This window comes from Apium graveolens, chromosome 9, assembly GCF_009905375.1.
Source record: "Apium graveolens cultivar Ventura chromosome 9, ASM990537v1, whole genome shotgun sequence".
In the NCBI taxonomy this organism is placed as follows: domain Eukaryota; kingdom Viridiplantae; phylum Streptophyta; class Magnoliopsida; order Apiales; family Apiaceae; genus Apium; species Apium graveolens.
Window position 1 is genome coordinate 154,159,801 of NC_133655.1, and position 15,162 is coordinate 154,174,962.

Genomic DNA, 15,162 nt, shown 5'->3' on the forward strand with positions numbered 1-15,162 from the left:
TGGCCTTCTTCCTCCCCCTCATCCTCCTCCTCTTCCTCATCCGAACCAGCCTCGGAGGAGGAGTTTCTGCTCCCTGCAATCGGCTCCCTGATCTTCCCATAAAGGGCTGCTTTGGAGCTGGGACTACCCGAAGGGGCCTTACCATTAGAACCGGAACCCCTGTGAATGTAACTGGATTGAGACCTGGAGGCCTTCCTGGAGGGGTCCATAACAGTTAACTCCCACGGGTAATAGAGGAGACTCGGGTCGACCACGTCCGGATACATGCCATGAACATCTTTAACTCCCTTCTTCCAACCTAAAGCCAGGTTAACAGGGCGCATCTCATCGTCGTGCTCATTCATCATCTTGGTAAACGATGAGGATCTATGGTATGAGTCCACGAGCTTTTTCTACTCCTTCTTCCTTTGCACTTCCTTTCTAAGGCAGTAATATTTCCCTCCGCTTCATGGGATTTAGAATCCCACTCATCTGAAGAGATCTTCATTTTGTTCATTGAGGCCTGCAGCACTGCATAGTCACTTCTCATTTTTATGCTCTGAATGAAGGACGCGATGTAGTAAGCATTGGCCTGACAAGGGGAACATAAAATGGAGTTATAAAAAGTTTAAGCTAGAAGGGCAGAGTCCTCAAGCACAAGATCTGGCTGACTAGATACCCTTGGCCTGCAGAAGGTCCTACCCTAAGACCGACCAACCTTGGCCGACCAGAATGAAATGGGGCCTTTTGGCCAAGCAGAACCCCTTGTAGGGATGGTTCCTATGAAATTTTTCAATTTCTAAAAGAAGTGCACGTAAACGAAAGTTTATACAAGTTAAAATGTACCTGATACAACGTTTGAGCCCCTAGCATCTCGGCTTTAAGTAGTTTCTCACTAGAGGAGACATACATAAGGTCGGGAAGAGTAACACAGTTCTTCGACCACTCGAGGGCTAGGCCTGGACTGCTGAGCACCGAGTCATTGGTAGAGATACCCTAATAAGGTTCCCAAGGGATTCTTGCACTCTCGTCGAAGTCCTAAGTCCTATTCTGACCGGATCCAAACGCTTTAAGGAAATCATGAATCTTAGGGACACAGTTCACTTGTTTGGCTGCATCCCGAGCCATTATTCCCGTGACCACATTGCTCTTGTTGGCCACAATATCAAGAGCCTCAGCAGCTGAAATAAGATGAAAAGAAGGTAGATATAAGAATAAACTTGTACAAAGTTAAAGTAGGATAACAATAAATACCCTCTTTAGAGAGGTTGTTAATGCCAACCTCGACAAGCTTAGTTTCCGTAACGAACTCCCAAAAGGGGGTTCTCCCGTCATTATCGATAAGGAGGTCACGAGCAAGAAGCTCAGCATCCAAAAGATTGAGGATGTAGTGGGAACTGTCAACTGGACTGCTGAAGTCACATCTGAAGTACACCCCCCAGTCTCCACCGTCCATTATGAGACCACAAACTTCGTATTCCAGTTGTGGTTTGAGCCATGAAGAGAACTCGTGTTCACTATGTGAGGAATATAAGGTCTATGTTGTATCACGACCCAGCCAGGTCTGTTCAGAGGAGAAGCTTTCATCATAAAGATGCTTCAGAATATTATTACGCTCAATGGGATGCCCAAGTCATGGCTCCTCACTATGAAGAGAATGATAAAAGCCCACCCATTGGGGTAAAGCTGACATAGATGGATCTTGAGCTCAGACAGAAGCCTCGGGATAAAGGGGTATTGTTGAAACCTTATCCCGGACTTCAAGGATTCCTTGTATATAAATAGTCTCTGGGGGCTGAGATTGGAAGCCCTTTCACTAGGCTTAGCCTTACGAACCTCTAAACATTCGGGCCAAGGGTAACCCGACATGATCTTTTTAACATTCCCTTCACGAAGCATACTCCTGTGGTGGAACACATCAAAATGGACAGTATTGTTAGTGTTGTGCCCTAGAGACAACACTATTATGTTTTGTTAATGACATTTGGATTATTAATATTTATGTTCTATCGATTATTCTTTTAATTAATTTATTAAGTCTTAATTTACTGCGATATAAATATTAGATTAATAAATGTCCTTGGAATATGATATGAATTTTATATCTCTAAGTACGTGACTTAGAAATAAGATTATGTGAATAGTATCGATATTCCCAAATATCCCTAGTCGAGTATTATTATTATTAAGGGACAATAATAATGTATTAAGACTAGTATGTTTGTTGACTGATGATCACATCTCATTGATCATAGGTATAGTGATACTAAAGTCAAAAATACAGGCAAATGTATATGTACATGGTGCTGGACAGACCCAATGTGAGATTCTACATATTTGTTGTGTCATAAGTAATTCTTACAGTGATAATAATGTAATGGTCCTTCGACTTGAAATCATTATATTTCTATACGATGATTAATATACTTTGATTACATCAAAAGTTTTCTTTGACCGGGTAATGATAAAAGTGGACTTCGGGTATATTAAGAATCGTGTGAGAAATATGAATGATCTAGAAAGGATTTAATCCTCCTAATTATTGGAGAGATATTATTGGCCTCTTGTGTGAGCTAGACTATGAAATGCGTGGCGCCACGCTCAAATGTTGATTTGAAATGATAGTCTACTCATTGATCAAGGAAACCTGGATTAAACCATGAAGAGGATAACACATAACATGCCTCGAGTTTAATCTATAATATTTGGTTAAAGGGATTATATTACTTTATACATTATTCATGAAAGGATTAATCGATCACCGATTTAATTATTATTACTTGGGTAGCAATGATGTATTACTAGATGCCACTCATTGTTTATAATTTAAATATGAGATATTTAAATTATTGCCAACGTAATAATAACTTATAGGGTCACACAAAGAAAGCATGGAGGAATATTTAATTCAAATTCGTATTTGAATTAAAAAAGAAATTTGAATTATTTATTATTAATTAAGTTGGACTTAATTAATGGGATAAATGAATTTCGAATTTGTATATTATTAAATTCGAAATTCAGTTGTTATTTAGTAATTGAGTTAAACTTAATAATTAAATAAATAGAATTTCAGATTTTAATAAACTCTAACTTGGATTAGGTTAGGACTGTTTTTGGCCTCTCTATATAAACATCCTTAAGGCTAAAATTAGGGTTACCTTTTTATTAGATAAAAACATAAAACCCTAGCAGCTAAAGGTGAGAGAGAGGGGGGAACTGTAATATCTGGGATATATCGTGTAATTATTTTGGCTAATAAACAAATATTATGCATGTTCAGTATATATTATGTGAATTATTTGTTAAGTGGTATATGTGTTTGGGTGATTAAAAATAATATAAATTAAGTATTTTAATTTTTATATATCCAAAATAAAATATAGATAATTGTCATATCTTTCTATTTATTTTTATGTTGATTTATGATTTTATAGAAACTTTATGGATTTAATACATTCTTTTTTCGAATATTTTTAATTCATTTTATATAATAGGGAACCAGCCGACTTCACCCTTTTTTACGTTTTTATAACCCGAAACTCTTTCGAGAACTCCTTTCTAACGTAATTGCAATATTCCGAGCATTTTCCATGTTTTGACTTTTTCGATCCGGCGTACGGTTTGTCCTGTGCGGGTCCCAGCGCAATATTTTTGATACAAATTTGTTTAGGTAAATCGATAAAACTCGTATTTTCGATGAACGGGATCTTTTTATTAAACTATTATAAATATCATCTCGTAATACGTGTAACCAGGCGCTGAGACCAAGACCGCAGTACAAATTGTACAGATTTGGATAATTATCCCGAAACCGGTACCATTTTAGATCTGTTTTTATAAATAAACGTACTATTTTATATCCGATATGATCCAACGGGGTACCAATATTCCGTAAATATAAATAGCCCTTACCATATTTTATTTTGTACATAAAATCATTTGTAGCTAGTAACTATATAATTTTACAGAAAAAATACCTATATCCATATAACCTTTCAAGAATCAAACTACAATTTCAAGGTGTTAGTGATTTCTGCTTGAGAAGCTCGAGTAACCAAAATGAAGGGTTTGAGGTGTTCTTTCAGATTCTACAAGTTTCAGAACTGCAGAAATCAAGGTTTATTTTCTATATTTTTATTTATTTTCAAATTATTTTGATTAAAATTATGAATTTTTGTTCGGATGATTTGATGATTGCATGTTGTAGAGCTTTTCTTCCTGATGATTTTGATATATTATATGACTGATTTGGAGTTCAATAACATGTTCAAAATTGGGTCTAATTTTCGAATTTCAAAATTAGGGTTTATAACCCGTATGAATGTTTTTAATTGAAATTTGGGCCTTTTTGTTCTAGGGGTTATTAGATGTTTTTGTTGATTGTATCGCGTTCTTTGTTGAATTTGCAATCGATTCATGTATATTACAACAATTGACGATTCCTGGTTTGCTCGAATCGAAGCAAACAAACTCGCCGGAGCTGGCGAGTTTCTCGGTCATTTTCCGGCCAGTTCTGGGGTTATAAAAATGATTTGATTGTTGGGTTATATTCCTGGTGAGTAGTAGATGATATCTGGAGGTGGTGGTGGTGTGAGGATGCCGGGGACGAGTTCTCCGGCGAACCCGTCGTTTTTCGGCGGGTTAAACTGCAAAATTGCAGTTTAGTCCCTGAACTTTTGGGGACGATGAAGTTCAGTCCCTGAACTTTCCAGAGTTTGCAGAAATTGGATTCCTGTTTTAAAATATTTAAAAATAATATTTTCTATTTATTTTAATTACAGAAATTCGTTTTTAATTATTAAAAATTCTAAAAATTATTATTTTAATTCCAAAAATTATTTTTAATTCAAAAATAAATCTGAATTAATTAGTTAATTAATTTTAGTTAATAATTAATTAGTTAATTGGTCAATTAATTTGAAAATTAGTTGATTTAATTAATTATTAATTGATTTTAATTAATTATTTAATTAGATTTAATTATTTATTACTTATTTAAAAATTCCGAAAAATAGTTTCGAGCTTTAAAATATTATTCTAAATTGTTTTCAAGGCTCGATAATTATTATAAAATTATTTTGAAGCCAGAATCGGCCAACCGAACCCTATTTATTATTTCAAAAATGGTTCAACGGCCCGTTTAAATTCCGAAAAATGTTTAAAAAGCCATATTAAGTATCTGAAAAATCCTTTTAACATCAAACCTTCTTTGAAAAGTATTTTCAATCAAATATCTCACGTGTTATGTGTTATATGTGCATTGATTAACATGTTAAATGCGTTTGTGTACGTTTTATAACTATTTTGATCGTATATTTCAATCTGTAAATCGGATTTGGGTAAAACGAAGGGTAGATAGATGCTTATATTGAGTAGAATCATATGAGTTGAGTATTGATAGATAATTATGCTATGTGAGAAGAAGAGGCATGGCGTTGGAAAGGGAAGCAAGTAGTCGAGGAATAAGAGGTTGTGATTGAAAGCTAGTAGAGTGTAGCCAGCTAATACATGGCAAGTGTTCTGAACTTTCTCGAGATATACTGTGAATAGTTGATAGTTCTATTTTATATTGCAAGTACTTTGAAACACTGAACCCTAAACCTTGATTCCAATTATTGATCTTTGAGCCGTAAACCTTATTCTTTCTGAACCATTGATTTTTGAATACCCAAATATGAACCACAGATATACGATACTACTCCACAAATACATACAAACTAAATAATGAACACTGAACCATAATTACTTACATACTCAAACCATTGTACCTTATACATTGAAAGACCAGATCCTTGTAACTCTGAAACTTTAATTCTTTTGTTATCCAATTCTTTCACCACCTGATAGCCATTCTTTGCAATGGCTATATTATTTCCTTGTGAAGATTGAAACCATCTCATGATTGGAAATCCAATGTTATTTATGATTATGTTTATTATTTTACATTGTTTATTATGTTATTGTGATAGAATTGGATTATTTTATAAAATTGTGGACCAGATTCGTGGTCAGACCAGATTAGTGGTCAAGTTAGGCCAATGTGTGCCTTGGATCCAGTAATTAGAGCAGAGCTGTGTGCCTTGCTCGGGGTTAGTGCGTGACTGATCAGCAACCTAACCTTGTTTTTTTTAAAAAATGAAAATCTAATATCCAATTCTAAATCATTATTCATTGTTCACTTGATACCTTAACTCATTTCACTTGATCATTATTTATTCTTAGTATTGTCAATGTGACTTGCTGAGCTAGTTAGTTCATTTGTGCGATTTTGTTTATACTATTTTCCAGTTAAGAAGGAACCGGTTGGTAGCGAGGATCCTCAATCCAGTGCGAGAGCTAGGATTCCAGGTTGACCGGAATAAGCTAGCTAACGGCTTATGGAATAGTTTAAGTTTGTGAAGTTTGTAATAATGTTTAATATTCAGTTGTAAGTTTAAATAGTTGGGATTTGGGCATTTGTAATATAAGTGTGTGTGTGTGTGGCTTGTGTGCATACTTTAACCTGTTGCGATCTGTGGTAGTTGGTAAGTAGGGTCACTGCATATTATTATTACCTTTATTATTGTTATAAGCAAGTTATAAATAAGGTGTGTGTGTGGACCCCAAACTTCTGACCCGGGTTTTGAGGGCGCCACAGGTTTAATATCAGAGCTACAGGTTATAAGTCACTAACACAAGCCTAGATTGACGGGAATGGGTAGAGGGTTAGGATTAGAAGTAAGGAAGTAAAAAGATAGAACGTCGAGAGATTGAGTGCAACGGTAGAACATGTATTAGTATGATTCGTGCTGTGGTTCGAGATTTTTATTTTGCGATATGATTTCAGATAGCAGCGATGGCCGACTCTTTCATCCCAATACCAGCTGACCACTCTGAGCCCTCATTTGGAGGACCATCTTCAGATCCACGTCCTGTTGTTCCACCAGTGTTGGCTATTCTACCCCCAGCTATGTTGCAGCCCGTACCACTGCAGGCCATTCCACCCCCGGGCATGAGGCCACCTATCAGAGGACCCACACCTGCTGGTTCAGCATCTACTGGTCATTCAGTTACGGGTATACCTTTTCAGTTCTCTTCATATCCTGTTCTGCATCATCAGTTTGAGGCTTGCCTTATGGAGCAATGACACCTACAGGGTCGGATTTAGGAGTTATTGCATATTATGCGTACCAGAGATATTGGGTGTGGGGAGAGGCGACTTAGAGAGAGGCTCCAGGTGTTTCGGAGAGCAGCTACTATGAGGATTGCTGAGGCTACTCATGAGAATATCACCCCTGATTTTCTTGTGGAGTGGGCTAAGTGGGTTCTAGTGGAGCTTGAGGAGATTGCAGGTCCAAACTTTCCATGAGCCAGAGAGACAGAGATATAGTGATGGAGATACTGAGTAGTGTTGTTATGGTTGTTTATTATGTACAGTAGTGTGTAATATGTATTAGTAGACTTTTGGGTTGTATTTGAAGGGTTTTTAGCACATAAACGCAACAAAAACGTAAATTTAAATCTTTAAAAAAACTGAAACCCTCCGCAAGATCCATGCGAAAAATAATATTTAATTCGCAGTTCAGTATGTTTACCTTAAGAAGCTTTACATTAATGGAAAGATGGAGGTCTTTAATAGCGATCCAAGAACCACGAGCGGAGATCCTTAGCAGCTGCTCCTCAAGTGTGAAGCACTCCACCGATATCCACCAAGAAAACGATGTAATGGAGAAGGAGGAGGTGGAGAGAATTAGGGTTTTGTAAAAAAATTTAGGTTGAGGCAAAAATAGGGTTTATAATAGTATATTTATGTGCAAAATTTTCAGCTGAAAATTTTCCCATAAAATATTATTGTTATTAACCCTTTATTATTCTCATTAATAATTAAAACCCCTTTTAATTATTAATCCTTTTTCTAAACACTTTAGAAATAATTCTCTCTCTTGATTTAATTTCCAAAAATTAAATTCTTAATTAATAATATTAAGAACCTTTTTTTAATTAATTTATAATCAATTAAATCTCATTTAATCAGTTATTAAATTTGCCAATTAATTATTTATTTCATAAATAAATAATTATCGGCCATTATTAATTAATTCCTCCACCATTAAATCATTCTCTTTTATGGTGTGACCCTGTAGGTTCAATATTAAGCCGGTAGTAGAAATAAATAATAATAAAACTATTATATCATTATTTATATAAATTCTCTAATTCATTAAATATGATTAATTAATTAATCATATTTATTCTACATCGTGAGGGATACTTCTCAGCATATCGCGGCTATCCGGATAATACGAATTCACTGCTTAGAATACCAAGAACCTATTCAGTGAGTAGTTACCGTACAATTAATTCCTTCTACCCTGCAATGTCATGATTAAATATAAGTCATGGAATTTGTGTCAAGCCTATCCTATTTAATCACTTGCTTTCCCATTCACTATGTTTAGTTCTATTTAATGTAAATTAGAAACTCCTTTCTAATTTCATTCACTCTGAGCAGAGATTCCTGAACTAACATAAGTGGATCAGCATTGAACATTCTCTTCCTTCACTGGAAGGCGTAGATCCTTTATTGATCATACACTATCTTCGTGTACAAATTCCTATACCCAGTAGAGCCCTTATAATTATCCCTTGAGACTAAGAACTAAACCAAAGCATAGTTCAGTGTACACAAGATGACTATGATGACCTCAAGTCTAAGGATACTTGTACAACTATCACTATGTGAACAACTGCTGACACGTGAGTGTACTCCATCAGTTGTTCAGCTGTGTGAGTCATGTTCAGTAAACTTATTCTATAATAAGCACCTACATACTAGCTATAGTGTCACCACACAAATGTCTATGAGAACAGACATCCTTCATAATGAAGCAAGCATAGTATATATCGATCTTTGCGGATTATTAATTACCAGTTAGTAATCCTACGACCAGGAACTATTTAAGTTTAGAGTTATCATCTTTTAGGTCTCATTATTATGATCTCATTAAAATCCATAAAAAGCTTTACTCTAAACTATGGTATATCTTATTTAAACACTTAAATAGATAAAGCCCGCAATAAAACCAAAATAAGTCTTTTATTAATATCAATGAAATCAAAACAGATTACATAAAAGTTATTCCTAAATCCTCATACATGATTGGACTTAGGACATATCTCTTTCAATCTCCCACTTGTACTAAAGCAAATCACTCTGGTATCTAATACCCATCTTGTCTTTATGACGATCAAAGTGACTTTGAGAAAGTGGCTTTGTGAGTGAGTCTGCTATGTTGTTATGTGTGTCAACTCTCTCGACGTTGACATCTCCTCTTTCAATAATCTCCCTAATCAGATGAAAGCGCCGCAGGACATGTTTGGAATTTTTATGAGACCTAGGTTCCTTGGCTTGTGCTATTGCTGCGTTGTTATCATAATGTAATACAATAGGCTCTTCAACGCTAGGAACAACTCCCAACTCAGAAACAAATTTCCTCATCCAAACGGCTTCTTTTGTAGCCTCACTTGCAGCTATATATTCTGCTTCAGCTGTGGAGTCAGCCGTTGTAGACTGTTTGGAACTCTTCCAACTAATCGCACCACTATTCAGAGTAAACACGTACCCTGACATGGATTTGCTATCACTTTCTGATTGAAAACTAGAGTCAATATACCCTCTATTTTTAACTCAAATTCACCTATCATTCTTCTAGATCTATCTCTATAGATCTTCATACTGAGAATGTAGGATGCTTCTCCCAAGTCCTTTATGGTAAGTTCTTTGATAGCCATACTTTGACTGATTGTAGCATCGGTATTTCATTTCCTATAAGAAGAATGTCATCCATATACAATACAAGAAATGTTACCGCGCTCTCACTAACCTTCTTGTAGACACATGGTTCATCTATATTTTTGATAAAACTAAACTCTTTGATTGTCTCATCAAAATGGATGTTCCATCTACGAGAAGCTTACCTTAAATCATATATGGTTCGCAGCAGCTTACACACTAGGTGTTCATTTCCCTCAGAAAGAAAACCCTCTGGCTGTGTCATATACACTTCCTCCTCAAGTTCCCCATTGAGAAAGGCCGTTTTCACGTCCATTTGCCAGATCTCATAGTCAAAGTAAGCAGCAATCGCAAGCAAAATCTGAATTGATTTTAACAGGGCTACAGGCGAAAAAATTTCATCAAAGTCAATCTCTTGCCTTTGTTTGAATCTTTTTGCCACGAGCCTGGCCTTATAGGTCTCCACCTGGCCATCTGCTCCAATCTTTCTCTTGTATACCCACTTGCACCCAATAGGCTTAACACCTTCAGGTGCCTCAACCAGAGTCCATACTTGGTTGGTATACATAGATTCCATTTCAGATTTCATGGCACTATGCCATTTCTCTGAGTCAACACTACTCATAGCCTCATTATAGGTCACAGGGTCGTCATCATCAATGATTGACAACTCATTGCCATTCTAAATGACAAGGTTATAATACCTCTCAGGTTGGCGAGACACTCTCCCTGTCCTACGAATGGGCTGTTCCACAGAAGGTTATTCAGTCTGAACAGGTGTTTCCACTTGATCCGTAGTAGTTTGTGCTTCTTGAACTTCATCAAGTTCAATTTTGCTCCCACTGTTTCCTTCAAGGATTAACTCCCTTTCCAAGAAGGTAGCATGTCTGGAGACAAACACCCGATGATCGGTGTAAAAGTAATACCCCAAAGTCTCTTTAGGATATCCCACAAAATTACATTTTACGCAACGAGATTCCAGCTTATCTGGGTCAACTTTCTTGACATAAGCTGGACATCCCCAAATCTTAACGTCTTTAAGACTCGGTTTCCTTTCTTTCCATATCTCATATGGTGTTTGAGGAACAGATTTGGAAGGCACCTTATTCAGTAAATATGATGAGGTTTCCAATGCATAACCCCATAGGAATACTGGAAGATTCGCATAGCTCATCATGGACTGAACCATATCTAACAAAGTTCGATTTCTCCTTTCAGATACCCCATTCAACTGTGGAGTATATGGAGGAGTCCACTGGGAGACTATACCATTTTCTTTGAGATAATCTAGAAACTCTCCATTCAAGTATTCACCACCTCGATCTGATCGAAGAGTTATAATACTATGTTTGGTTTGTTTCTCCACTTCATACTTATATTCTTTGAACTTTTCAAAGGCTTCAGACTTGTGTTTCATTAAATACACATATCCGAATCTAGATCGATCATCTATGAAAGTAATGAAGTATGAAAATCCACCCATGGCTTGTGTAGACATTGGTCCACATACATCTGTGTGTACCAATCCTAACAAATCTGCAACCCTTTCTCCATGTCCACTAAATGGAGATTTGGTCATTTTACCCAATAGACAAGACTCGCATGTAGGATATGATTCAAAATCAAAGGGGTCAAGTAACCCTTCCTTATGCAATGTCCGCAGTCTATTTTCACTAATATGACATAGCCTACAGTGCCATAAATAGGTCAGATTTTCATCATCTCATTTTCTTTTATTAGTTTGTTCAATCTGAAGTAAATCATGCTCTACGTCACATACATACAGACCATTATTTAAAATACTATGTCCATAAAGAACATTATCTCTAAGGATAGAACATTCATTATTCTTAATAATAAATGAAAAACCATCCAAATCCAACATAGGAATAGAAAAAATATTCCTCATAATAGAGGGAACGTAATAACAATTATTCAGAATAATAGTCTTGCCCGTAGGCATATGTAAACTAAATGATCCTACAGATATGGCCGCAACCCTTGCTTCATTGCCCATACATAAAATCACCTCATCTTTTTCAAGAGTCCTACTTCCCTTTAGTCCTTGCAACGAATTGCAAATATGAGAACCACAGGTGGTATCTAATACCCAAGTAGAAATTTGACATAGTGATATATTAACTTCGATCATGAACATGCCTGAATCAGAAGCGGTAGTCTTACTACCCTTCTTCTTCTTCAATTCTGCAAGGTAAACCTTGCAGTTCCTCTTCCAGTGCCCCAACTTGTTACAGTGAAAACAAACAGCTAAATTAGGACCAGTCAACTTGTGAGCATCTAGTATGCTCCGTAGTGATAGTGCAGAAGACATGACGAATATAGTAAATCTGTAAATGATAAATACATAACAACACTTACCAAATATTCAATTTCATTTCAAAACACTATATGAATCGGGTCTTTATTCATAAGTGTCTCCCACTAGTTTATCTAATTTATTCAACCCCCTAAGTGAAAATTAAGCATTCATAATGCTAGTGGGAATAGGGATTCTACATTCCATCACACAACCTCGGCTGTGGCATGAAACGTCATGTGATGTTCAATAGGCAAACAACTCTTATCAATTACATCTTATGTTATTCCCTAATATAACTTTAGCCTCTTGAATAATTGAGTCACGGCTGTGGCACGACAAACTCAATATTCTAAGTCAAGTCTAACCCAACATTTCGTACAATTGAATCAGTCTCCAATGACCCACGGCTGTGGCATGTAACGACCTTTAGATTCTAATTCAATGTACACATCTCTATGTAATAGACAAGTATTTCTTATTTTGAAATCAAAGCCCTCGGCTGTAGCACGAAACGACAATGATTCAAAAATAAGAACTACTTTCTACCATGTTGGAAGGCTTTGACCGACACAAGCCCGTTGTGTCATTGGCCAATTACTACTTGATATTATTTAATTTTAGAGGGATTATATTACGTTATAATCATAATCATATTATAAAGAGATTCTTCCTTTTAAATTAAATATTTCAAATCAATAATCGATAATCAGATGATTTCCGGATCGGGTGGAGCATTGTCAAGAGGCGTCACTTAATAACCCTTTCTTACAGATAGAAATCTGTTGTTGACAGAATCATCCTTTCTCTCAATATTGAAAATTCATATTCAATTACGTGTTTCATAAACACAAGAATCTCATGATCGTATTCATAATATTTATTGTTAAGGCAAGAAATGATTCCTATTCTAGATTTTCTAGAGCACGCCTTATATTGATTTAAGTTCACCTAAATCTATCATCGCATGGTAAACATAGGCATATATCTCATATATAAAATTAAATAAACAAGTAAATGTAAAGTACAATAAAGTAAATGTGTTTGGTTATGGCCCCATCCTATGTGATCTTTATCAAGCTCATGATAAAGATCAAGGTCAATCTAATATGGTGATGGAAATAAATACAACTACTTATTACATAAGTCTTCTTCTTTGTTTAGACTTCTTGTATGCCTCGTCTTCTTCTTTGTATCACCTCCATTGGACTGCCTTCTTGAGTCTTCAATTACATTACATGATTAAAAGTAAAACTAATTTAATGAACTTACAAGAATAACTCGAGTTACATTCGAGATTTATGATTACAAAGATTGACGACATGCAAGTCGTATTTAAAACCAAAACCAAAACCATTACACTAAGGTCGAAAGGCCATAACCATCCACCATGCTCATACAGCACATAAAAGCATGTTAAAACACATAATCTGATCTTAACATATCATATTATCCATGATCTAATCATAAAAAGAAAATATGACAAAAATCAGAAAAATCAGAATCAAATCAGAAAAATAAGAATCACTGTTTACGGGCAGTAAACGACGTCAACCGCCTTACAGATGAGTCGTTGATAGCTTTAGCTATCAGTTTTGTTCAGACGCTCGTTTACCTATGGAATAGGGTATTCGTTTGCGTAAATCGGACACCAGACCCAGATTTCAGCAAATCTGCAGCAGCCAATTCAGAATCTGTATCTACTATGATTCTCATAATTAGAACAAACATAAATCATGTATATATCAGTATATATACAGATTACATGATTATCTTATGACTATACAACTCACATGAATATCATATATTCAAAACCATACATATATAAGCATATTATATTAACATCAAATCATGGTGAATCACGTACATGCTCATATATCGAAAACAGTTAATGTTATGGATTAAAACTACTATATATAATTGCTGTATTTAATACTAAGGAACGTGAGCTCCAAGGCTCGATTTGACTGCTCTTGTGTTTCGTGACTCAATCTGCCTTAACAAGATGCCTACGTACCTTGCTGATTGCCAAGGATCAAGTCAAAAAATGTAGTTCTGATTTGTGGGGTGAGGCCCCTTATATAGATGTGGGAGTCCTTGAATTGGACTTGGTATAGGAGACTTGGTGGACAAGCCTCTGAATTAGGATAGACTTAGGAGTCCTAGGAAGTAGGAAGCTGATCCCTTATCCTTTTAGGTCCCCTTGAGGCTAATCTATAAGGATTTATATCCTTATTGGGACTCTTCTCAATAGCTGATTTTTCCCTTATTAATTAATTACGAAATTAATTAATAATTAGGGCTTTTGGGCCTTTTTTATTCCATCAGGCCTGATCTGGTCCATTAGGCTTAACCTTTCTGGTCTGAGTTTCATATATCTTTTTATTGGGCCTAGTAGCCCACAGCTTGTACAATTAATGCAGTATTTAATTATACAATAATAATTTATTTATCCCTATCATTTGCCCCCCAACTTTTGGGAAATATTGAATAGGTTTCGCAGAAGTTAAGTCTATTTGTTCCCTTACAGGGTTTCGTTTTTCCGTAAAGTGTGGAGCGACCTACACGTTTACAACAAATTTTTCCTTTTATTTAGGAATTATTTTGATTTCCAGGAATTTTTCCCTAATTTCCGGGATTTTTCCCTAATTTCTGGAATTTTCCCTAATTTTTCTGGGATTTTCCCTAATTTTTCTGGGATTTTTCCTTATTTTTCTGGGATTTATCCTTAATTTCTGGATTTTTCCCTTAATTTCTGGGATTTTTCCCTTAATTTCTGGATTTTTCCCTTAATTTCTGGAATTTATCCTTAATTTCTGGATTTATTCCTTAATTTCTGGATTTTATCCTTAATTTCTGGATTTATTCCTTAATTTCTGGAATTTATCCTTAATTTCTGGATTTATTCCTTAATTTCTGGATTTTATCCTTAATTTCTGGATTTATTCCTTAATTTCTGGAATTTATCCTTAATTTCTGGATTTATTCCTTAATTTCTGGATTTTATCCTTAATTTCTGGATTTATTCCTTAATTTCTGGAATTTATCCTTAATTTCTGGATTTATTCCTTAATTTCTGGATTTATTCCTT